Source organism: Echinops telfairi, unplaced genomic scaffold (genome assembly GCF_000313985.2).
Source record: "Echinops telfairi isolate 266 unplaced genomic scaffold, ASM31398v2 ScPeMD7_7420;HRSCAF=8458, whole genome shotgun sequence".
Classification (NCBI taxonomy): domain Eukaryota; kingdom Metazoa; phylum Chordata; class Mammalia; order Afrosoricida; family Tenrecidae; genus Echinops; species Echinops telfairi.
The window spans coordinates 47,774,841-47,800,849 of record NW_022111320.1 but is presented as its reverse complement, the minus strand read 5'-3'; the positions used below and the strand labels follow the sequence as shown (position 1 = coordinate 47,800,849).

Here is a 26,009-nt window from a genome sequence, read left to right as displayed (position 1 = left end):
TTGTTCTTATCATGACATGGCCACAGCTTCATCCCTGAAACAGGGCCTGACTTCCACAGCCTCCTGGCTGACCCTCTCTTTGTCCACCAAGCTGTCCTCTCCACCGATGCCAAACCGCTTCCAATCTTTGAGTGGCTTCTCATTGCATCCAAATCAAGTTCAAAGGCGTTGGCAAGGGTTCCAAGCCCTCCACAAGCTGGTGCCAGCCATCCTTCCCATTCTCTTCTGAGCTAAGCATCCCCCCTTCTCGGAAGCAGAGACACCAGACAGAAGATACCGCTGATCCCTTTGTACACACTCTTCTCCCCAGTCTTCTCCAGGTCTTTCTCGTCCGTCTCCTCCCCAGCCTGCACACCCTAGCTGAAAGACCAGCTCCTCCGGGAACTTTCCCCCCAACTGAAAATCAGAAGGGCACTCAATGGCTAGCCAGAGCACTCTGTTTGCCCTCCTCTAAGCATAGTGAACCAAAGAAGATAATGGTAAATACAGAAGATAAGATCATGGACTACAGAGTTCTCCCCACCTTGTGATGAAGATACACACCTATATGCCTTCGGTCCTTGCCCCATCAGACTCCAAACTGCTTGAGGACAGGAGCCTAGGCTGGATCCTTGTCAAGCATGGATCTTGAGGTCCTAGTACTGTGTGTTGAGTAGGAGCAAGGAACAGCAACCGTCATTGTGTTTCTGACTTGTGCTTTTTTTTTGGGGGGGGGGGGGGGGCTTGTTATGGGATGCTCTTTGCCTTCCTTACCCAAGCTGCTTCTCTGTGGGTATTTAAGCCTCTCCCAGGCTACACTCGCAGAGTCTCTTGCTCATGCCTCTCTGGGCCAATGACTGGAGTTGGCCTGACACACTAGTTAGTGGGTATGGAGTCTGACTTTTACACTGGCACATAGGTTCATACGCAAGGAGGGATCCGCGCCACCTTTGGAGCTTTGCCACGGTGGACCCAAACACATCAAGGATCAGGGAGGTGGCACAGAGCGGAGCCGTGTTTCCTTCTGTTGTACGTGGGTTGCTAGGGGTCACAGTTGGCCAGCTGGCAGTTATCAACAACAAGAACAGTTTGCCATTCGACACAGCCCTGGGCTCGATCCGTGACCGCCTTCAGCTCGGCAGTGAGGAGCACCCCAGGTGATTGGGATTGGCACCCCACTGGGAAGCACCGTATTTGTCTACAAGTCTTTGAACATTGAAACTTTGGGGTCTAGCACAGTTCCTTGAATGGGATTTTGCACATAATAGGCACTCAAAGGATGCTTTCTGAATCAAGTAGACCTCACCTTGAACCTAGCTACTTTCTACACCAAATGCCTTTTATTTTTCCCTTCAGTTCCAGCTGTCACTGCAAGGATCAATTTGCCCTTTGGTGGTCAGCCTTAGAAGAGTCCAGCCAGGTTAGGGAAGAGCGAGGACCTAGTTTTGTATTTGTTTGTTTGTTTTGTCATTTAAAAAGTAAATCACTTTATTGGGGCCTCTTACAGCTCTTATCACAATCTTTACATCCATTGTGTCAAGCACATTTATGTTGCCATCACCATTTCCAAAACAATTTTTCTACTGGAGCCTTGGTATTGGCTCCTCTTTTTTCATGTCATTTTTAAAAAATCATTTTATTAGGGGCTCCTACAACTTATCACAATCCATCCATCCATCCATGTGTCAAGCACCTTTGTTGCCATCCTCATTCTCAAAACATTTGCTTTCTACTTGAGCCCTTGGTATCAACTCCTCATTTTTCCCCTCCCTGCCCATCCACCTTCCCTCATGAACCCTTGATAATTAATAAATTATTATTATTTCGGCATGTCTTACACTGTCCGACATCTCCCTTCACCCACTTTTCTGTTGTCCATCCCCCAGGGAGGGGGTTATATGTAGATCCTTGAGATCGGTTCCCCCTTTCTACCCCAACTTCCCTCCACCCTCCTGGTATCAACATTCTCACCACTGGGAGGACCTAGTTTTAAATCCGCGTTCATTATCACCTGCTGCAGCGGAGTGGGGTGTGCAGCAGGGAAGAGGTAAATCCCTCATGGACTGCTAGCCAATGGGTAGGACCACTCACGCGTCACGAACATAGTCGGAGCACACAAAGGCAATAAGAGGATACTTTTGAGGTCAAAGCCAGGCCTACGAACAGTGCACTGGCCAGGCTAATCATCAGCACTCCCTCCAACTAGTATTATTAAAATATTTGTCCAACATTTAATCAAAGGACAGACGGAGCCCAGAGAGCAGAGGAGTAGAAAATGCCAATTCACACACGAAAGCACACACCATAGAGTTCAAATCGACGCTCCTTAGAAGGTAGGGTTGAGGTCATGTATTGATCGCTAGAGAGCATATTCCTTCTTGAGAGGCTGACTCCGCCCTCTTTTCACCCGATCCCATTGCTTCCTGCCTGCTGCCTTGCTGAGAAAGCAAGCCGAGCACCTTCAAACTGAGGCTTCCTGGTGGAGCGGAGTGCCTTGGGGCACTATCATTAGAGCGAAAGAACCTGGTAACACTTGCTCAAGCAGGGCAGAGGCTGGACCGGCCCAAGCAGCCACGGAACCAGAGAGCAGACGCAGAAGACACAAGGAGCCTGGGAGACAGAGTTGCCTCCGTCTGAGAAGGTAGAGCCGCGGCTCCTCACGAACTAACGCACTGCCACGGAGTCCACGCGGACTCCGAGACCCCCTTGTGGGTTCCTGAGACTGTACCTGTTCACAGTAGTAGAAAGCCCAGGCTTTCTCCCTCCGAGCTGCTAGTGGTTTCGAACTGCTGACCACATGGATCGCAGCCCAACGAGTAACCACTGGACCGTCAGGGCTCCTTGGGTCATGGCTCCTTGGCCATGGCTTGCTGGTTCTCAAGGAGTGGGCCATGGCCTCCTGGAATGTTAATGACTCTTTAAAACCTGCTGGACTCCTCCAGCTTTCTAGGCCGTTGTATAAGATTGATACATTGTGGTCAGTTGGCAAGTCAATGTCAAGATCATGAGCGACAGAATTCTTTTTTATATCCATGCTCACCATGCTTTTTGTACATATTGTGCTTTATGGCTTTTTGTAGCCTGATATGCATTTTAACAATTATAGGCCACCTGAATGTCATCTGTCATTAATTTGCTTAGAAGAAATCGCTTCAATCTAGCTTGGAAAACTGGGATAATTTGAGTCCCACTCAACAAGCACAGTTGCTCTTGTGCTGTTGGCTGGCCCTCCTCAAATAATAAACCGCTTTTCTCTGTATCTGTTCCACGTGGAGTGGTTATCAATCATTGTATGGACCCAATATTTGAGGGAACTGCCATGGTGCAATCTTTAATCTGGAGTTTTCCTGAATCCAAAGGAGGAAGCACAGAAGAAGAGGGATTAAGTGGGAAGACAAAAAATAAGCAGTCTGCGTTAGACAGGGTTGACTAGAGAAACAAATCCAGAGACACTCATGTGTGTGTAAGAAAGAGCTTTATATCACAGAGCAATTGCATATTGAGAAAACACCCCAGCCCAGTCCAGATCAAATCCATAAGTCCATTATTAGCCCATATTTCTGATAATAGTCCATAAATTCCTCTTTAGACTCATGCAGCACATGCAATGATGTTGAATGCAGGACGATCACAGGCCGGTGGGTGGAAAGTCCTGTGAATCCAATGGCAGTGGACGCATCTCCAGGGCTCTGGCTGCCATCAGCGTGGCTCCATGTGGCGTGTCAACAGGAATGTGAAGCAGAGTGTGTGTCCCACCTCCCAGGAGAAAGAGAGGAAGTTCCCAGAATCCTCATGAGAAAGCCACACCCACAAGGAAGCATCATCAGGCTATGACCTGTTGGCTAAACTCCACCCCCTTCACCCTTTTTCAAGTTGACATGAAATGGTGTAACTACCGCACAGTCAGAGAGGCAATAAGGATGAGACTATTAAAAGGGCACAGCCAGAGAGCTAAACATGAATGGCCAAACCCTACAGGACATTCTTTGACCATCTCCCATACACACCATAAGCCCTCCGCTCTTCCCCTCCCACCACCTATTGACACCCCTCTCCAACCTCAACTAGACTCTTGCAGTCAGTTTCATCCTCCAGACAAGATCAAGTGCCTTGGCGGCAGGTCTCTTGACACTCCTGAAACATGAAAAATCCACAGTGGTTCCCAGCAAAGGTCTTGTTCCCAGCATCCCCGTGTCATCATCGCTCCCCAGACAAAATCGGAAAGGGAGGACTTCAGTGACCTCTGCACAGGATGCAAGGCTCTCGGGCCAGGCAGCCCCAGACCTCAGATGGTCCCAGCTGGACTGAAAGTTCTCCAAGGGCACAGGTCCAGTGACATGTTTCTAGAACCTCCTTCGGTACCCAGCAATGTTTGCAGTTAGTCGAATGGACAGAAGAGAAGTCTTTCTTTCCCCCTCCCCCCACTTCCTCTCTCACACTCGCCTACATTACATCTTCTCATCAACACTAGGCACTCACCCAATGGGCTTCCCAAGACTCTTGCTTCTCTCTGGGGTCCACCAAGCCCAAACCTCTAGTTTGTTTGGAGTTAAAGTGTGCTGAATTCCTGAAAGTTTACATCTGTGAAATCTGCTTATGATGAGACAGAGAGGCCCAGAGAATGGAAAATCCAATAGAGGAGATCCTCAAAGTAAACACAAGGCTCATGGAATTTGAATCCTGAACTTAGCGCTCAAATCCAAGACTTTTTTACTGACCCACCATGACCTGGGGGAATCCATTGATGGTGCAAATGGCTAATGTACTCAGTAGCCGTGGGAAACAAAGATTTCTCCCATGTCATCTCCCCTAAATATATGTTAGATTTAGGACACTGCTTACAGCTAGTGATAAATGATTGTCAAGTTACCTCCCTGAAGGCAGTCAGTTGCCAGACTAGAGGTAGGCCCCACTCCTGCTGTTAAGGACAATGGGCTATTTCTCCCTAAAGGCTAGTGTCCATTAGCTTGGTCCCTGTAGGTGGGGTTTACACCCTACTGATAATGGTTTCTATGGCGATCCAGAGAACAGATCAAACCTGCTCAGTGACATCCAAAGTTAGGCTGCCATCCTGAATCCAGGATCTGCCCATCTTGTCACATGTGTACCCCCAATCCCTCCCCTTCCTATTGCTTGTATATCCCTAGATTGTCCCCTCTCATTGCTGTATAACCTATACTGCAACCCCTTCCTGTGACGTATGTCTTCACATGTAATTAGTGGGCTTGCACACCCCCAAAGGTATATAGGCCTGGGTTAGCAATAAAGAGCTTTCTCGGGCTTCCCCACTTGGCCTCTTGTAGGTTACCCCTCACCTCTCCCGTCCTCGCTCCCCTGTTCCCTTTCCCCTTGTCCTCCTTCCCCCCTCTTTCTCTCTCCATGTGGCCCACCAAGTGAGGTTGAGGTGAGCATTGCTACCATGAAATGTGTCTGATTCCATTATTTCTATCTCTTTTCTATCTCTCATGCTCTCTATGACTTTACTATAATCTTTACTTATTATCGCTGTACAATTGCGCCTACCGGACCCGTGATGATGTGTACCTTGACAAGGTGCTGAGAGGTTGGAGGTTTGAGTTCTCGTCAGGACACCTCAGAAGACAGACCTGGAGATCTAGTTCCCCAAAGTCAGCCTTCAAAAAGCCTCTTGCGTACAGTTCCACTCTGACACCCCTGGGATCGCCCCGAATCAGAATCAACTCAAAGACCACCAGGAGGTTTAGCTTTATGCCAGTGTCATGGTGTAGTGATGCCAAGAATTTTGCAACACAGACTAATCACAGGATGGGGTGTGCATGAGACCACGTATATCAAAGTACTGGCTTTGGAACGCCATTCCAGTCCGGAGAGATGAGTTATTGGCGTGATCATCTCATAAAAACAGAAAGCCTTGCTGTGTTTTCTACACAAATTAACTATGCACGTGTATTGCCTTCCTGCTGTTTGGTCCTAATCCCTTCCTTTCTACTCAAGAGCATTTTCTGATCCCTAGAACGTCCATGCTTGTGAGAGGTCTGGGTCAGGGAGTCAGGATGAAGAGGGACGATGAAGTCCGGGTTGGTCAGGAGCTGAGAAATTGGCTTGATGGAGAGAACTCAGGCAACATTGCCCAGGCGACTGAGACTGTCCTGAGGTCTCCATGGATGGGTTTTCTGTCCCCCAGGTCTCCCCTAGACCGTCACGCAAGTCGTCTGTCTCTAAGTCCAAGGCCCTTTTCTGACTCATGACCCACTTAGGTCTGAACAAGAACTTTCCAGAGATACAGCCCTCCAGTGAGAAGGAACGTAACTGCTTCCTGGTGGAAATTCGAAGCATCCTTCGCAGGAGAGCCCTTGAGAATGAGAGAGGAACACTTGGCAAGGGGAAGAAAGGTGCTCACCAGCTGGGAGTGATGATAGCATCCCCTGCCTGCCTTGAGGCTAGCTCAGACTTCAGGTGTGGGGTTGGGACGAAATCCTCCTACTCCCTCACTGGCCCCTCCGCCACGGAAACATGGCCAGGGGGACTGGAGGAGGACAAAGCCAGCCCAGCTTCTGAACTTTGGACACGGACAGAATATTTGTCGTGAACATCGTTCCTGCTGAAAGAGGTGCGTGTAAGATGGCTGTGGGGGACCGGGTGGCTGTAGGAGACGAGAGAGGAGTGCCAGCCTCCAGGGGACCCTCTTGGTCACATTTGCAGAGTGTGTTCTCGGTGAAAGGGACAGTATTGAAGCCCAGGGAGTGAGGCCTGAGCCTCACTTTCAAGTGATGACTGAAGGGTCACCCTCTAGCTATTCCCCTTCCAGCCGATGTCTCCATAGGAGTACCCCAGTCCCCAGGCATTGATGTCTCCATAGGAGTACCCCAGTCCCCAGGCATTCCTGTCCCGGCTTCTTAAGGTAACTTGATGGAAAGCGTAGGGCACTGTTTGATTGCCCACACAGCGGGAAATGCCCACCCACATGCCAGCTAAGTTCTTCCGAGGCACTCGATGAACTTTGAGTCTGAGGGAAGAAACACCCACCTTGACCTGTCTTCCCGCCTCCACGTGGGTGATAATTGGTTCAACAATCATCTCTTTGATCTTTTTGAGTCATCAGGATCCTGTGGGTTTTTTGGTTTTAAGTGAGCAATCAGAACACTTATTCCTTGTCAAAGCACCTCCCGTTTTCTATTTAGAGGAAACCTACAGAGGTGGTAGCAAACCCCACTTGCTGGATCCTTCGTGAGCCACGTCCCCCGCCCCAACCCCCTACTTGGAGCTCATTTCTTCATTTTCACCAGAAGGTTGACTCCGTGATCTCAAACAGTGATTCAAAACCACACGTCTGTGCGGATCCACCACGCCCTCGGTGGCAGTTCCCATCAAGGTCTACGGGGATACCAATCCAGAGCTTAGGGCACAGTCAGATGGGCAGGAGAGGAGCTGGAAAGCACGGGAGAACCCCCCAGGATGCCCAGTGCCTGCTTCCCCGTGTGCAGAGGCTGCCCCTAACTGCCCCTGCCCTCTCGCCTTCACTTTTGCCGTCATTTCTCTCCCTGGAATCTTTCTTTTCTTATCCCGCTAACAGGGACAGTCCCACCATGTCAAGTGGCCACATTTCACAACCACTTGGGCGGCTTCTCCTGCTTTCTGCAGACCTCTTAGCTCAAAGGGATCACATGCCAACATCCCAGGGCACTGGATCGCCAATGAGCTTGCATGTTAGCATGAATGGAGAGAGGGGAGACCCACTGGTGCCTGGGCCCCACCTCAAATACTCTGATGTGATTGGTCTGAGGTGCACTTGGACTCAGATTGTTAAAAGCACCTCTGGGAGGGAGGGTTGCGACCCACACAGAGAACTACGTGTATCGGGCATTTAAGTACTCAGCTGTTCATTCCACAAATATTTAGTGAGCTTCTACAATGTGCCAGGCACTGTGCTGTATGCCTTGCACACAGAATGCCTTTTTACAGCTTGGCATGGCGGGCATGGTCCCTGCTACCTCTACAAGAAGAGAGAGACTTTGGGGAGGTAAGTGACTGGTACAAGCTCACAGAAGCAGACCAGGAAATTTCAGCTTAGCTCTGTCTTGTCCCCAAATATTGATGCTTTCCATCATAGCATGCTATTTTCTCTGACAAGGGATGTGCCCATCAGGACTCTCTGCTATCTGCTATCGTCAGTGAGTGAGAGAGAGGGAGGGAAGGAATATATAAAAAATGGCAGCCAGGCTCTGGCACAGCCACCCCCAAAGCCAGAGGCTGCTGCAGATGGTTCCAGAAAGCCCTGTCCTAGCCCTACTCTGAGAAGCAGGGGCCATGAGGCTGAGCCAAGGCCGATGCCCACATTCTAGCCTCCCAAACAACACATGACCACCGTCTGTAGGAAAGAGCTACGAGGGTGTCACTGCTGCCCCCACCTTGTTCAGTCTCAGCCACCAGGATAGAAGGCCACGGGATATGACACCCCAGAGATATGCCCAGTCAGAGTTATTTTAGGAGAAGTCGTTGACAAGCAACAGGATGGGACACTCCACTCTAAAGCCAACACAACCACCCCCTGGCCAGGCCAACGCACAGACTCAGTAAAACCATGGTGCTCTTGGGAAACAGCAGGCTTGGCTTTGCAATAGGATGGTTGAGTTTTTCCTGCCCGGCAGTCATTTGCTAAAGGCTGTTCCCTCGGTAAGAACCCACCAGTCACTGCCCTCGAGTCAATTCCAGCTCACAGGACTGCCCGCTGTGGGTTTGAGAGACTGCAACTGCTTATGGGAGAAGGCCTCATCGTGCTCCCGCCGAGCAACTGGTAGTTTCAAACTACTGACCTTCTGGTTAGCAGCCCGACGCATTACCACTGAGCCATCACTGTCCCTCCTTATCCCTTGGTAGCAAAAAAAAAAAAAATGTTTTCTAAGGAGCTGTCTCATTTTAAACCATGCAACATCCCCTTGTTCTGTTCAAATAACTGCTCCTTGATGTATGTCCAGGTTCTGCATGAGCACAATTAGGCTTTCCAGAATTCCCATTCTTTTTCATCTCGCCCAGATTTTCTCATGGCTCCCGCAGTTGAACGCCTTCGCAGAGACAACAAAGCACAGGTAAGGGTCGTGCTTGTGTTTTCTGCTTTCAGCCAGGATCCGTCTGATGTCGGTCCTGATGCCCTTTTCCCCATGTTCCCTTCTGCATCTGGCACTGCTGCAGCTATTTAGAAATTATCTCCAGCGTACTTACTCTGTGTGACAATTTCCACATTCCACCAGATCACTTGTCTTCCATTCCTTTTTTGTTACTTTCCTAATCAACCACGAAACTGGGAATATGGTCTGGGAGTTCCGTGTGGCCTTTGCAACAAATATCAAATCCGGCAAAGAAGTGGACAGGGCTGGGAGAAGGGCAGCTAGTGTCCGAGAAATATTAAGGTGTGTGTGTGTGTGTGTGTGTGTGTGTGTGTGTTGGGGGGTGGCTGAAGAGGGAGAGATGCCTGGTCTCTGCCCCCATAGAAACCAGCTTTGTGAGGATCCTGATTTGTATCCCTTGTGAATTAGATGATATCCACATAGGAATATTGAAGAGATGATATGCATTTCACAATATTTCCTTGAGGTTCGTTGGGAAGTCGCCTTGATGCTCCCTCTCTGTCAGGTCACTGCATTGGGTCTTCTCCGATCTCCAGGTTGAGCTTATGTCACCTTCTACAGGCCATCGTCTCTGACCTCCGTCTGGCTTGGAAGCACTAAGGCCAGGATGAAGCAGAGGAGAGTCCCCCTCTGTTTGTCACATCACCCTAAGCACAAACCTGCCCAACCTCTTAATGTTCACATCTTACTGAAGCATGTGTCCTTAACAGAAGGCATGTTAGGCCGGGTAGACTAGAGTAAAAAAATGCAGGAACATTCACATCAATGTAAGAGAGAACTTTATATTAAGAAGTATTTCTATATCAGGAAAACAACCCAACCCAGTTCTAATCAAGTCCATAAGTCCAATATTAGTTCATAAATCCCTCTTCAGATTCACACAACCACAAGCAGCGGTGCAAAATGCAGGAAGATCACAGGCCGGTGGGTGCAAAATCTTGTGGATCCAATGGCGGTGGATGCATCTTCAGAACTCCCACAGGTCTCCAGCAGGTCTCCGAGTGGCTGGCCAGAAGGAAGGTGAAGCAGAGAGAGAGAGGAAGTTCCCAGGATCCTCAATCCTCCTTATAAGAAGGCCATGCCCACAAGGAGGCACCATCAGCCTGTGATCTGATTGACAGGCTAGACTCCACCCATATCTTCTTACGGGTGCCATGTTGGCACACCAAAAACACTATCACAGAAGGGAAGAGCTATACAGGGACATCATCTTGTATCCTCTAAACTTGAACTCTGAGGCCAGGAGTCCTCATTGGAGACCCTTACAAGGTGTCTCCTTCTCTAACTCCTACCTGCCTCTCTGAGCAAGGTGCGTCTCAATTCCCCACTCTCTGAGAACTTATGTACACCTTTGGACTCCTGGTCTGAGAGAAGAAGACTTTTTCTGCTGAGGCCTGCCTCCAAACTTGTCTCATTCTATTCAGTACCGTTGCAAATACTGAAGGATGCAGGAAACACCTAAAGAAAATGGAAAGAATACAACCACTGTGCCAGAAAGAACTAGTCAACGTTCAACCCTTTCCAGAGGTAACATGTGAGCAAAAACCAAGGGTGCTGAAGGAAGAAACACACGCTGCACTGAAGGTATGAGCCCAAAACAAGGCTCCGGTAATTGGCGGGATACCAACTGAACTGTTTCAACAAGCTGATAGAGCCCTGGAAGCACTCGCTCATCGCTGCCAAGAAATTTGGAAGACCTCAGAAATCTCTCAGAGCAGGAGCTACCTGGTCAACCAACTGGAAGAAATTCCCATTTGTGTTCATTCCAGAAAGATGACCCAAAAGACTGTGCAAGTGATCGAACAATGTTATGTATATCACATGCAAATAAACTGTTGCTGACGATGCGACCACGTTGGCAGCCTCACATGAAGAGGGGGCTGCCAGAAATTCCGGCCAGATTCCGAAGAGGATGTGGACCAAGGGAGGTCATGGTTGACCTCAGGTGGATCATGGCTGAAGTAGAGAATACTACAAAGGTGTTTACTTGTGTTTTATTGATTATGCAAAAAGGCATTTGACTCTGTGGATCATAACAAACAATGGATAGGCTTGAGAAGAATGGGAATTCTAGAACCCTTAACTGCACTTACATGGAACCTGATCAAGAGGCGGTTGAAGAACAAAATAAGGGAATAAGTGCTCCATGGTTTAAAATCAGAAAGGGTGCGTCAAGGTTGTATCCCCGCATCATACTTCTTCTGTCTGTATGCTGGCCTGCATGACGAAGAACGAGGCATCAGATTTGGAAGAAGGCTTATTAATAACTTGTGATATGCAGATGACACAACGGTGCTTGCTGCAAATCAAGAAGACTTGAAGCACTTGCTAATGAAGATAAAGGAATTGCAGATACAGGATATGGATTACAACTTAATGTAAAGAAAACTACAATCCTTACAACTGGACCCATGGGTAACATCATGATAAAGGGAGAAAAGACTGAAGTGGTCAAGGACTTCCTCTTGCTCAGATCCACAATCAATGCTCATGAAAGCAGCAGTCAAGAGGTCAAAGGACACATCACATTAGGTAAATCTGCTACACAAGACCTCTTTAAAGTGCTGAAAGTGTTACTTAGAGGTTGAAGGTGTGCCTGACCCAAGCCATAGTATTTGCATTGGCCTATGCATGTGAAAGTTGGACCTTGAATAAAGAAGACTGAAGAATCGATACATTCAAATTATGATGGTGGTGAAGACGATTGAAAGGATATTGTGCCAAATATTGTGCCAAAGGAACAAACAAATCTGTCTTGGGAGACGTATACCGAGAATGCTCCTTGCAAGCAAGAATGGCGAGACTTCATTTCACGTACTTTGAACATGTTGCCAGGAGAGACCAGTTTCTGAAAAAGGATATCATGCTTGGTAGAGTAGAGGGACAGTGGACAAGAGGAAGCCTCTCGACAAGATGGATCGACACAGTGGCTGAGAAAATGGCCTCAAACTAACCATCATGAGGGTGGCACGGGACCAGGGGGTGTTTCGTACTGTTGTTCATGGGGTGGCTGGGCATTGGAGCCAACTCCTTGACATTTACCCACAGTTCATGGCAAGGGGTGCTCACTCCATGAAGGGTCATGCTGTCAACACACATATGCACTCACTCCTTCTTCTTTGAAACGCTTTCCTCCCCTGGTGTCCAGGTCACATCCATCTCTTGGTTTCCTCCTTTCTAGCTAGAGAAGACCTCACAGGAGATGGGCTGACACGGTGGCTGTGACAATGGGTTCAAACATAACCACCGTTGTGCAGATGCCTCAGGACCTGGCGGTGTTTCCTTCTGTTGTGCATAGGGTCACTTGAGTGAGAACCCACTCCAGGACACCTAACAACAACAACGACGACAACGTCGTCTCCTTTGCAAGTTTGTCTCCCGTCTTCCTGATCTCTTGCCATCTTTGTGCTCAGCCCATGGCCTCTGCTTTGTCTCTTCACTGACTCCCTTTGAGATTTCACCCGCGGCACGATTCTCAGCATCAATGTCAGACGTTCCCAGAGGCCTTTCCTTTTCCAAGTGAGGCTGCGTGTTCTGCAGATACCGCACTGAGTCAAAGCAAGTGTTGCTACAAAATAACAGAAACCTTTATTGAGCAAGAACCGTGCAACTTGAAACTGTTACTTATCGACATATCTTCTATCTAGGCTTACAGACTTCTGAAGGCAGTGTTTCCAACTCGCTCATCCTTCCCTGAAGAACTCTGTACCTTTCCACTGGCGCCGTGTCACATGGTAGTTTGGGCACCCTCAAGAGACTCGAGTCGTGTTCTTTTGAAATGTTCTGAGCTTGGGGGAACAAACAGAAGTCTGAGGGCAAGATGAGGGCTGTAGGATAGATGGAATAAGGTTGCTTAATTGCTTTAGAGCACAAAGGAGACCCCACATCTCAAATAGAATTTAAGAAGAACATATATTAAGTCTTAAACAGACACCATCCAGATGAGGGAGACCATTATCACGAGGATATATGGCGTACAAGGGTTTGTTGCGATACAGAGCCTTTAAAGAGGTCATGGGAGGGAAAAGGAAACTGTCACAAAAGGGTGACTGGTGATGGACCAATGTAGCATCGTTACAGGTGGGACTACAGAAGGGGAACCAGTAGGAACTATGCTTGGGACACATGCACTATACTCGACAGAAGAGTTTACAAGACTGGTCCAGAACATTCTGAACAAGGAAGTCAGCATACGACTCAAGACATGCTTCTTGACTATGTGACCCCCAATAAGATGATCTCCATCAAAGACATCAACGGGCAATCCTCTAAGGGAGATTGTCCCTGTCAGGGCTGGCTGCAGAGGAGTAGAGGTAATCCACTTTCCAATGGACTCTGCCTGAGGGCAAGACCGTTCACATCCATGGTCAATGGTCAGAAGGGATTCCATGGAAGCTTAATCCAAGTGGGGACTCTACAGGTGGATTTTGGGTTTTCACTGTCGTCCTAGCCTCCTGCAAACCAGGTTGCTCAGAATTTAAGCTCTAATAAATAATGACGTTCTTGCAGGACATCCCTTGCTACCCTGCAAGAGTGAGCAGGTACATTGTCGGGGCGGAGGGGGAGGGGGAGGGAATCTCAACCCACATGTCCTGGCCTATGTCTCACTGATGCAAATTTTCTTAAAACTTCTTCCTAATAAGGGCCCCATGGTGGTGCAGTGTCCTTTGAAAAGATCAATCAAGACTACCCCTCTTTGGAATCCCGTAAAACTGTCAGCATAACCTTCTCTGCTTTGAATTTAACGTGTCAAGCAGATCCCCTTAGAAGACACTGTTTTTTGATTGAACCAAGACGAAGACAAGTGTATTACTAAGAGAACTGGTCTATCCACTGATTAGAGAGACATGTTTAAATACATTTTGTTTGGAATAATTTCATGCTTCTATGAACTTGAGCTCCAGTACCAATACGTTTGGCCGTAGCCTTGTACTTCAACCAAAATGCCATAGCAAAACAGACTGACGCCACATCCGATGGCCTTAGACTGAGGCAGACATACTAAAAGATTCACTAAGTAGGCTCTTCTGTGCACAGTCTCAACGACAAACGAACTGGCAGGATATAAAACAATGTCGCTCATCTCTTTCATTTTGGGGTCATTTTGACATGGATAGGTCAATATTTTCATTTTTCTCAGCTTTGATTGCTAAAGTGGTGAATAGTGAATAGCAACACCTAGACACAAAAGCTCTTGTGAAGTGTATGAGTGAGTCTATGCATTATGTCCCCCACTTTTTTTTAATCATTTTATTAGGAGCTCATACAACTCTTACCACAATCCATACATACATCAATTGTGTAAAGCACATTTGTACATTCATTGGCCTCATCATTCTCAAAACATTTGCTCTCCACCCAAGCCCCTGGCATCAGCTCCTCATTTTTCCCCTCCCTCCCCCTCCCCCCTTCCTCATGAGCCCTTGATAATTTGTAAATTATTATTTTGTTATATCTTGCCCCGTCCGACGTCTCCCTTCACCCACTGTTCTGTTGTCCGTCCCCCAGGGAGGAGGTCACATGTGGATCCTTGTAATTGGTTCCCCCGTCCCCCACTTTTATAGCTACAGCTCTAAGCTGCCTGGGAGACACCACCACTTGGATGCCTCGTGGGGATTTCAAATCTAGCATGCTAAAACCCACCTCCTGAGATCCCCCCTGAGATACCAGCCACGTTTGCTTCTCCTACACTCATTTCCATGTTGATTCTTGTCAGACTCAGCCTTTCATCCACCGAGGCTAAAACGCTTGGTATCTTCCTTGGTTCCTTTCTTCCTCTGGGGGTCCGACCAATTCATGAGCAAACCCTGCTGCTGCCGCCTTAGAACTCAGTCACCATCTCCTCTGCTACCACCTTGAGTCAGCCAGTCTTAGAATGCTCTTCCTGTTCCTCCCCACACCCCCACCGTCCAGTCCCTTCCTTCTCCAGCAATACTGACATGCAGCGGGTTCCCTCAATGTGCCAGGCACACATCTGGAGTCAGTCTCTGCACTGGCTGTTCTGTCTACCTGAAATACTTTCCTCCCAGTGACCCGTGAGGTTTACTTCACGGCCAGCTCAGCATGCGGGGTGGAAGGGTCCTTCCAGTATGACAGCCTCAGGGTGATCAGACCGCTTCTGAAAATTCAAGGTTCCGAGCCCAAGGGTTCCAGCCACATCACCCTTTGTGACTTGGCCTTGGAAGTCACATACATCACTTCTGCTGTTTCCTATCACATGAAACAGCACACGCCAATTGTGGATTCCAGACGAGAGGGTCTAGACGTCGCCTCTGATAGAAGAGACCAGGTCATCTTGTAGAAGACCACGCGGGGTGAGAAGTAAAGTCTAACACAGTTCATCCGCTCCACCCCACTCTTAGTACCAAGTTTCCATTCTGGATTCTATGATTAACAAATCATTCTCAAACTTAGCAGCTTGAGGCGACCATTTCATTTTTCTCCTGATTCTATGATTTAGGGACAGAGGAAGGGCTCAGGTGAGCCTTTTTCATCCATCCGGGGGCTTCCTACGGTTTCTCAGGGAGATTGACTGAGCCGTGACTCGATGGGCTGGACATCCAGGTTGATGCAATCATTTGGTTGGCAGTTGATGCAGGCTTTTGTCTAGGAGCGCTGCTGGGCTGTAGATGTGGTCTCTGCAGCGGTGAGTTCTCAGAAAATGAGACTTCTCAAATGGAATCCGGATTCTCCAAGAAAAATGACCCCACAGGAACCAAGTGGAAACTGTGTAGCAGCTCCCCACCTAGCCTTCGAAGTTGTATAGGATCGATTTTGCTGAATCTTACTGCCTATACCTGATTTGCTAAGGTTGGCCTACATTCAAAGAGGATCTACCTAGAAGCTATCAAAGACTTTATGAACATGTTTTCACTGGCCACCCTCACCTCCTTCAAGTCCGTTAAACTATTACCACCTTAGGGAGATCTCCTCTGGTTACCACCCCTCCGTCTTCACCTCCAGCCCCGGCTCCACAAGCCCTTTCCCTTCTTTACTTTTTCTTTGCACTTCACTGTGTGAAGTGTCACACTTCAGCTGGTTCACATTAGTGCATTTCTATCTTTCTCTCTCCCTCCAAATGACCACGAATCTTTGTCAATTTTGTCTTCTGCAGAAGCCTGGGCATCTAGACCAGGTCAGCAGACTTCCACCCACAGGCTAAAACCACCCTGCCACTTGTTTATATAAATAAGCTTTTATTGGAAAATAGTTATGTTCATGCATTCACATGTTGCCGATGGCTGCTTTTTCATTGCAATGGAATTCATTGCATTGCATGTAAATTCATTGAGAAATTACACCTGAGGTCATTTGGTCCATTGTCTAAAATATTCTGTATCTGTCCCTTTACAGAACTAGTTTGTTGGTCTCTGGCAGAATAAGACCTGGCATGGAGCAGTCTGGCTGTACTTCTTCCAAGACAGATTTATTTTCTCTTTTGGTAGTTCATGGTACTTTTAATACTCTTTGCCAGCAACATAATTCAAGTGCATCCATTCTTTTTTGGTGTTTTTCATTCGATGTCCAACTTTCACACACATATGGGGTCATTCTAAAGAAGGTGACCCAACAGAATGCTCAAACTATAGAACGATATCGTATACAAGTAAAATTTTGCCTAAGATCATCTAGCGATGGTTGCATCAGTACATTGCCAGGGAACTGCAGATGTTCAGGCCAGATTCAAAAGAGGAGATGGAACAAGAGATGTCATTGCTGATGTCAGATGGATCCTGGATCAAAGCAGAGAATACCAGGAAGATGTTTACTTGTGTTTCATTGACTATGCAAAGGCATTCCAATGTGTGGACCGTAATAAATTCCGGATAACCCTGAGAAAAATGGAATTCCAAAACACTTCATTGTGCTCATTTGGAACTTGTACACGGATGGAGAGGCAATCGATTGAGAGAATACTTGTGATGAAAAACAAGGACATTACTTTGAGGAGTAAGGTGTGCTTGACCCAAGCCATGATCTTCTCAACTGCATCCTATGCATGTGAAAGTGAGACTTTGAACAAGGAAGACCATATAGAAGAATTGATCCATTTGAAAGGTGGTGCTGGGGAAGACTATGGAAAGTACCATGGGCTGCTAAAAGCACAGATCGATCTGTGTTGGAAGAAGGCCAGAGTGCTCCTGAGAGGCAAGGGTGGCAAGACTTCATCTTACATGCCATGGACATGTGGTCAGGAAAGACCACTCCCCGGAGAAGGACATCATGCTTGGTAAAGTGGAGGGGCGAGGAAAGCGAGAGAGACCCTCAATGAGAAGGACTGACCAGTGGCGGCATCAATGGGTTCAGGCGAAGGAGCAACTGTGAAGATGGTGCGGGACCGTGTGGTATGCCTTTCTGCCGTGCACAGGCCACTGCGGGTTGCAGCCAACTAGACGGCACCTCACAACAATGACAGGAGACCATTGAAAATATCCTGGCTTGGGTCAGGCGCACCTTAGACCTCAAAGGAACATCCTTGCTTTTCCCCCCACTTTAAAGAGGTCTTTGCAGCACGTTCACCCACCTTAATGCCTCCTTTGATCTCTTGACTGCTGCTTCCATGAGCATCGATTCTAAATCTAAGGAAGAAGAAATCCTTGACAACTTCCGTCTTTTCTCCCTTTATCACGATGCTGTTACCCGTTGGCCCAGTTGTAAGGAATTTAGTTTTCTTTACATTGTTATAATCCATATTGAAGGCTGCACACCTTTATCTTCATAAGCAAGCGCTTCAAGTCCTCATTTTCTGCAAGCAAGGGTGTGTCATCTGCACATCGCAAGTCTTTAATAAGTCTCCCCCAATTCTCATGCCTCGTTCTTCTACACATAGTCCAGCTAATCTGCCTCTTTGCTCAGAAGACACATTAAATAAGTATTGTGAGAGGATAAACCTTGATGCACCCTTTCTGATTTTAATTTCTTCCTTCAACTGCCTCTTGATCAGATTGCATGTAAATGCAATGAATTGTTCTGGAATTCCGTTCTTCTTAAGCCTGCTTCCTGCTTCCCCTTTCTGCAGCATCAACCTTCAGCTCAGTGGGTGTGAAGAGGGCCCCAGTGTGTACCAGGCCCATGGCCTTGAGTTGGACTAGACTGAGATGCCTGCTTGGCATAAAATTACTCCTTAATACAAAATGTCCTCTTTGATAGCGAAGTGTGTCCCTGGTTTTGTTTCTCTAGACAACCCCCCCTAACCACACAAGTCAGGGGACTGTCTTTTGCAGAGGGTGACCACATCACTTATCACCAGATCAGGATGCTGTTGAAAGGGAGGCGAGGCGTGACTGACAGCCACGTGGGACAGCGGGAGTCTGCTAGATGAACAGGGAGCAGTCACCTCCCTCCTTTGTGGGAACTATGATTTGTTCTGATTAGAACTGGAAAAAAAAAGGGGGAAAGTCTGCATCCTTATCCTCCTTATCCTTATTCTCATTTGACAAGGGCACGCGGAAGAGGGATGTCAATGGTATCATGCTGGGGCGGGTGGAATCAGGGAAATCGACATGGCAGGATTCAAACCAGGTTTAGGATCCTTGACGTCTAGATCCCGTTGCATTGGCCACGGCTGTTGTTGAAAAGCAGCGTCTACAAGGGATGGTGAAACAACACACTCGCTGGCTGCTGATGCTGTTTCTGGGAGTGGCCCTGGTTATTTTTGAGTTGATAAGATTGATGTGATGAATCAGCATCAGACAGAGAGGCAGCCTCTCTAAGCCAAACTGCCTAACCACCTGCACTTCTGATAACCACCCTAGATCAGATCAGCAGGTCAGCAGGGACCAAGATGGGTGGGTGGGGGGATTCTGGCAGAGAGCATGCCTGCCTCACCTAAAAGGAGCTGCCAGTGTAAGAGGGGCAAGCTGAACTTGAAATGGCCTGCAGGTTCAAGATCTGCCTCCACCACTATGCATTTCTGACCTGGGGAACGTCGTCTGGGAAACACAGGGGCATCACTACTCTCCCCTATTGGGTCACTAGGATTCGGGATCGACTCTCCCCATTGGTCCACGGAAATGGTTGTGTACCATGAGGCTGCCGCGGAGATGACATTAAACCCTGGTTGGCATACATTTACCACTGTGCCTGGCACAGACAAGGCTTTTCAAAAGCAAGAGCGACACAAGAGCCTCTTCACTCAGTGAGGTGTCCAGGTGTCCGCTACTGTCTTCCCTTCTGAGGCGTATCAAGATTGAGAGAAAAAGACCCGGCCGGTTTGGGGTGGTTCTGAATCTGCTCTCTTTACCCTGGATGTGTAATCACATCAGAAAAGAAGCACATGCTGAGTTTGTTAAAAAGATAATACTGTGAACAGTTAGTTTTCTCCCCCAAGGAAGTCCAAGTTAAAGTGGCTGAAGAGTAGTGATTCTCTCTCTCTCTCTCTCTCTCTCTCTCTCTCTGTCTTTCTTTTTAAACCTACTTCCCCGTGTCTGAGAAGGGATGTGGTAGTTGGACGGAGGTTGCATGCATCTCCAACTCATCCTTCGCCACGGCATCCCACCTGGGTGACCTTGGACAATTCACTTTCCTAAGCCGCAGTTTCCCATCTCTCAGGTAGGAACAATGAAGGCTGCCTGCATTATAGGGTTTTAAATATCATAATATGTGTTTTTTGGGGGGGAGGACTAGGGTTTGGCCTATCATAACATCATCAGTGAAAAAAACCCACCTCCCACTCCTGTGGTACAGAGGAGAAATGTTCCCCGGGGTTTCTTGGCTGTAATCTCAATGGTAACAGCTCACCAGGATTTTCTTCCATGGCCCTTCGGGTGGCGGGGGGAGTGGGGGATTTTAAAGAGCCAATCTTGAAGTAAGTCACAGAGCGCTTAACCATTTGCTTCACCCAGAGACCTTGGCATAATGTGGGTCCTCAGCACATACTATGTTTCTCCTCCTCACAAACTCCTTTTGGGCCTTCGTAGCAAGCAAAGGTACTGAACTGACATTAAACTCTTTCCCAGCCTCAATACAGTGGCTCAGAAAAGGTTCAGACCATGCTTCTTTGCTTTGTGATTCCCAACTCCCCACATTCCAGTCCCCCACTTCTCTTTTTTTCCTTTCACAGTTTTCCTTCATGTTAACTGGATGAATAAAAATCACCTCTCTTTACCAGTCAGCTCCACCCAAGCTAACAACTCCGGCCATCTAACTCACCATCTTATCTATGTCTAATTGAGAAAAGATGACGAATGAGATGTCATCCAAAAGAAAACCAAGTTCACTGCCGTTGAGTCAATTCCGACTCCACTCGTAGCAACTCTGCAAGGCAGAGCAGAACTGCCCCTTTGGGTCTCCAGGACTGTAAATCTGCACGGGAGATTTACATCAAAGCCGAATCTTTCTCCCATAGGAGATGTCAGCGTCAAATAACTGATAAACCCATTTCCTCTCCTTAGACGACTCCCCGTCCACTCCCCTGTAAGGTTGGGACTGTGGCTGCTGGCTACAAATCATTAGTGGAGTCCTGTGAGGCAGAGAGAGAGGAAGACAAAGGCATTTCTGGCTTAAAGGGTGCAAATTGAGGCAGAGTGAGGATGGTGGGACGGAGCCAAGGAATGATGTCGGCTCACAGGCTGACGTTCACTTGCTTCCATACACTATGGCTCTTCTATTTTGTCCTCATCATTAATTGAATGGACTTTGTTCTACTGAGTCCCGCCTCAGAGTGCTTGTCTTACTACTGGGGTAGCAGTTCAGCCATTACCCTCTCTCCCCCACCCCCTCCTCTTCTGCACGGATTTTATACAGGACCCTGTTAAGAAAGGAGCTCTGGCGGGTTACACGTTGCATTTAACACTGTGCCCAGCACAGGCAAAGTATGCTGCACTGCTTGCTAACTACAAGTTGGAGACCAGCATCCGCTCTGTTGGATAAAGATGAGACTTTCTACTCCTGTGAAGACTTACAGAAGGAGTTCTGCTCTGTCCTAGAGGGTGGCCTTGAGTCAGAACTGACTCCACAGCAGTGAGTTTGGTTTCTTCCAGTTAAGAAATGGGTGGGATTCAAATGACGGCATTGCAACCCAAGTCATTTTACTTGATGTAATTAGGAAATCAAAACAAAGCCCTTATAAAATGCAAGTTAGCCCAAGTGCTTTACCGAACAGTCTATGGAATTTTTATTGCTCTTTACTTTGCTCACAAGGATGGATGTGGATGTCAACTTAAAGGGCCAGAACATGCTGAGAATCTTCTCTCATTTACCTGTTAGCGGTGAAAAGTGAGAGGTACACTGAGGCACAGGACGAGGACAAAGTCCGGACAAAAGAGGTGCAGTCAGAGACAGCTCTACTGTAGCAAAGGGAGGGAGAGAGCACCTGGGCGAAATCCCGTGGCCTAGCAAGTAGCCCAGGGAAACCGCGGCTTTGTCTGGGGCCCTGAGCTTTTAAAGGAAAGTGGGGCGAGGGGGTCCGTGCTGCAGTAGCAGGGTTTATGGCCCAGGATGTAGTTTATCCGCTCCCGGTTATCAGGGAGTCAGGCATTGGGGCATTGTTTTCTAGTGCCCTCTTTTGGTCTCCTCATTCCAGGGGACCTGCAGGGAAGCGTGCTTCAGCTCAGTGCAAACAAAAAGGTAGGCCCTGCTCTCCAGTCAGTCAACAAGGACATTCTCCAGAGAGTGGCCCACGACTCTGAGCCCTTCTTATTCTGTTTGCTTGCTCATGGTCAACAGTTGTTTCCCACTGTGAACGTGACGCCTGAGTCCCTGTAACACACCTGTTTGAGTCCCCAAAGTGTGAATCCCAAAGCCACATGTATGTATTCTCTATGCATTTTGAGTTCAAACAGGAAACCACAAAGACAGACAGTTGTCCACTGCTGTGGTCTCCTCGGCAGGAGTCCTGAGGCTCGGTGGTTAGGTGTTGGACTGCTAACTGCAAAGTCGGAAGTTCAAAACCACCAGCTGCTCCGTGAGAGAAAGAAGGAGCTTTCTACTCCAGTAGAGTCTTGGAAACTCACAGGGCAGTTCTACCCAGCACTCTGGGGACTTTTGGCAGGGACTTTGGGGCTTCAGGGTCTCTTCCTTGAATACCTTCTGTAAGTTTGAGGTGTCTCTCTCGAAGGCAGCAGATTGATGAGTTTTGTTGTCTAATCCAGTCTGCTACCCTTTGTCTTTTGAATACCTTCTAAATAAAAGCTTCTCTTTCTTCTTCTTCAGAGTGAGTAAATTGGCTGCGAAGCTCCTGGCTGAAATACCTGCCTTCCAGGTGACAGTATGTTAAGCCCAGCGACATGTAATCGAATTTTTAGTCTGCTATATAAAAAATACTTTATCATTTCAACGTGTCACCAAGGCAAACCAACGAATGGAATATTTTACATTCTTTATTCAGACTGTCTTTGAAATCAGGGTGTACTTTAGACTTACAGTACGCACATCTCAGCTCGAAGTTCAGCACGGCGGCTCTTAAGACCCTCCCAGATAGAAAGTTAAAGTGGGGGGGGGAGGGCACACTGCGAGGCTCGCAGGGCACACTGTCTTCCGGGACTGCAAGGGTTAAGCCCGAGCCGGGCGCGCTAAGTGGGCGGGGCTTGCTGGTTTCCTCGGCTCTCGGGAGCGTCCGGGAGGCGTCATCCCACGCACCCGTGGGGGCCGACGGGAACGGTGAGCGCGGGCCCTGCTAAGCATGCTGGGAGTGGTAGTCCGCGGCCGTCCGCGCCCCGGTCTGCGCGTCAGGGCCGCTCCCGCCGCGCTCCGGTTCTGTTCCGCTGGGCCGCACAAAGTTTCCGTTCTGCCCGGTCGTGGGCTCGCCGGCGCGTAAGTGCTGCGGGGGTCCGGCTGGGCTCTGGGGGGGTGCCCGGCCTGAGCCCCGCGCCAGAGCGGGGAGCTCCCCGCCGAGCGCGCCTATCACCTGTTGCCTCAGCCGTCTGTGCCCTTCCTGGGTCTCCGCCGGACCCCGCCAGGCCCTGGGGACCCGCCCGGCCCAGCAGCCTGGGAAAGCACCCCGTGCCAGCGTCCAGGGGCTGGTCCGGGACCCCAAACTGCCTCTGGTGATCAGTTAGAAAGACAGACCCCAAACACGAGTTCCCCGACTCCGCCTGGCCTTGACGCCGGCCCTTCCCTTGACGTCGCAGAAGCAGCCCGGATCCTTGAGGGAGAGGGGGACGGCTGTCCCCCAGCAGCTGCTGACCTTAGTAAACGGAGTTCTCGGACTCGCTCGGGCCAGGACTGTCCTGCTGACCCCTGCTGGCCCGGTCCTCCCTCCCTCCTAGGAAGCCTGTTTGTCCCGGACCGGCTCCGCCAAGGCCGATTCCCCCCTCCGCTGTGTCCGCGAGGCCAACCAAGTGCAGGGGCTCGGAAAAGCCCCCAGGAGCTTCTTCAGTATCTTTGGGGTGGCCTGTGCCTGTTGTGACGGGTCCGTGGGCTATTCTGAACCTAGGTTCGGCGGGGTCAGGAGGAGGAGCTGAAATTTATTTCCCCGAAAAACACGTTGGGTTTGCCTTCTGAATGCCCCTAGCCAGTTTGCATCGTATTTTATTGGCTGCTCCTTCCAGGCAGAGAGAGCGCGCACTTGTTGAAACTGCGCGTATTGGCCACAACACAGGGCTTGTCTGACCACAGCAGTTTCCTCTAAGGACAGAGAAGTGGGTCAGGGGCTTTTGGGGGCAGAGGATGAGGCTTTAATCTGCTCAGCGCCTGTCTGTCACTGCTGCTTCTGTGGTCGGTTTCCTGTGCAGTAAGCTCAGCCTGTCGACCACCAGCCAAACCTGGTTGGGTTACACGGGGGCTGCCTTGCGAGGTTGATGCCTTCCACCCTCTGCAGTGGCCCCCTGTTTTGTGAGCTCCCCTCAGTCCCTTTCTGTCAGCCACTGTGTGTGAAGTGCTACCTGATGGACCATTGTTAGGATCACCTGAAATCAGAGTTAAAAAGGACCCGGAAAGCTGCTTTGTTTTTAGGCCAAAGGTTTTTGTTGTTATTTCTTGTTTGGGGTTTCTGCTAAGACCCCCCACCCTGCATTTTTGTATTAGGAACATTGTCCAAAGCATTTTTAAGAATTGAATAGTCAACAGCCAGGGGCCTCGGTCTAGGGCAGCTGCAGGAGCAGGGGCCTGGGGGCTAGGACTCTAATTAGGCTTTGTGAATATGCAAGCCTCTTCTTTCCTACCTCCTATGGCCAAAGGCTATCTACCACATTCTAGAGTCGGGGTGCAGGGCAAACCAGATAAAAAGAGGTCAACTGACTTGCCCAGGTGGATACATTCACTAAAATCATCCACACCCTATCAAGGCAAAGTCTTCATGTCATTATCGTCCTTTGCATGATAAATGCAGACATCCTTTGCTGTCCAGTGGGTGCCAACTCCTGGCTACTTTGCACTCCATCTGCATTCCCAGTGGCTGCCATACTATGGACTAAGGACTTGGGTCTCCAGGCCTGCCTTCCACTGGGGCTGCTGGAGGATTTGAACCGTCAGCCCCACCATTTGTAACTGGCAGCACACTGAGCTATTCACAGACCTGTTTGCATGATCCCAAGCCAAACTACCTGCTGTCTAGTTCATTCTGACTCATCGTGACCCTATAGGACAGGATAGAACTGGTCCGGCGGGTTTCTGATAGGCAGTGTTAATTTTACATTCCCATTCTCGTTCAAGCTGACCGGGAAGATGGCATAGGATTGGCCAGTGTTTCGCTCATCACGAGCCAGCCAGCTTGATGGCAACTAGCTACCCAGCAACTAAGCATGATTGTCAGCTCTAAACAGGGTCAGAAGAGGCAAACACCTAGCCACAATTCGTCAAAGAGAAGACCAAAGTCTTGCCCTGGTTTGACCCCTGCTGAGACGTTGCCCTCCCTCCTCGGTGATGCTCACCAGATCCCCAGGCCATTCTGATGCACCCATACTGCTGAAGTGTAAATTCTGAGTCAAGATATCAAAAGCTGACATGCACGCCTTCTGCAGGAGATCAAACCGGAATGAACTAGTTCACAACCCTGGTATTTAAGGAGAGTCGGGTCAGGAAGGGTAGAGTAAGACACACCAACATGTAGTTCCTACATTAAAGTATTCCATTCACTCTTGGAATAATCGCCCCACAGCCATTGGGACTGGTTGGTGAGACTCTGAGTCATTACTGGAGCGGAGAGGCTGGTGGGCTTGTAGTCAGCCGAGAACAGCACACAGCACCGTGATATTTCACAGTGACAGAAGTATGATACCCAAAATTGGAATTTAATTTTAAACTGCATGATTGTAGTCAACATAAAAGAAACTTATATACTAAACCAAAACTAAAACCCAGTCATCGAGTCAATTACAAATCAGAACGCCCTGTGCTGGGTTTCCGAGGCAACAAATCTTTCCAAGAGCAGAGCTGCTAGTGGGTTTGAACCACCGACCTTGCTGTTAGCAGTCTAATGCTTACCTGACGACACAATAAAGAAAAGTAACAGAATCAGAGAAATTGGATTTTTGGAAAATCACCCTTGTTCTGCCCAGAGGTGATGAGCATTTATGTTGTGGTTCGTTTCCATGCCTGAAGGTTTAAGTTAGTGTGTGGAGGAAGGATCTAAGTGTGTTTTGTCTAATGTATTCATTTGTTCCTTCAAGGAATCTACTGAGGGGTTCTTGTGTGTTGGAACTGCTAGGTCCTGTAGACACGAACAGCCAGACGAGGACGGAAAGAGCGCGGAGAGTCCGAACCTTAAAGCACCTGTGCTTTCATCAAAGCCGCTAGCAGACTTCCAGGGCATTTCTTGTTTGTGAGCGTTCTGAAGTGGGTGCTGTCTCTCCCCCGCCAAGTGCACACTCTGTGAGGGCCAGGGCTCTGCAGCCATGTTGACAGCACAGGCCAGTGCCCAGAGGAGGACCCACCTCCTCATAGTTGGAGCATAGGAAATATGGGGGAGCATAGGAAACCCTAGGGGATGCTGCTAATAGATAATGCCCCTGGATGCTCCCTGGAAGGTAGGTAGGTAGGTAGGTAGGT

The 26,009-nt window shown here is 48.8% G+C and overlaps 1 protein-coding gene across 1 annotated transcript in view; it reads left to right on the top strand.

The window, feature by feature from the left end:
- The first annotated feature begins 22,754 nt into the window (after nt 1-22,754).
- The window catches only part of FYCO1 (FYVE and coiled-coil domain autophagy adaptor 1), a 61,442-nt gene continuing 58,187 nt past the window's right edge, over nt 22,755-26,009 (top strand). Inside the window, exon 1 of the mRNA XM_045297620.1 lies at nt 22,755-22,835. The gene's annotated coding sequence lies outside the window, so the exon portion shown is untranslated. The remainder of the gene's footprint in view (nt 22,836-26,009) is intronic.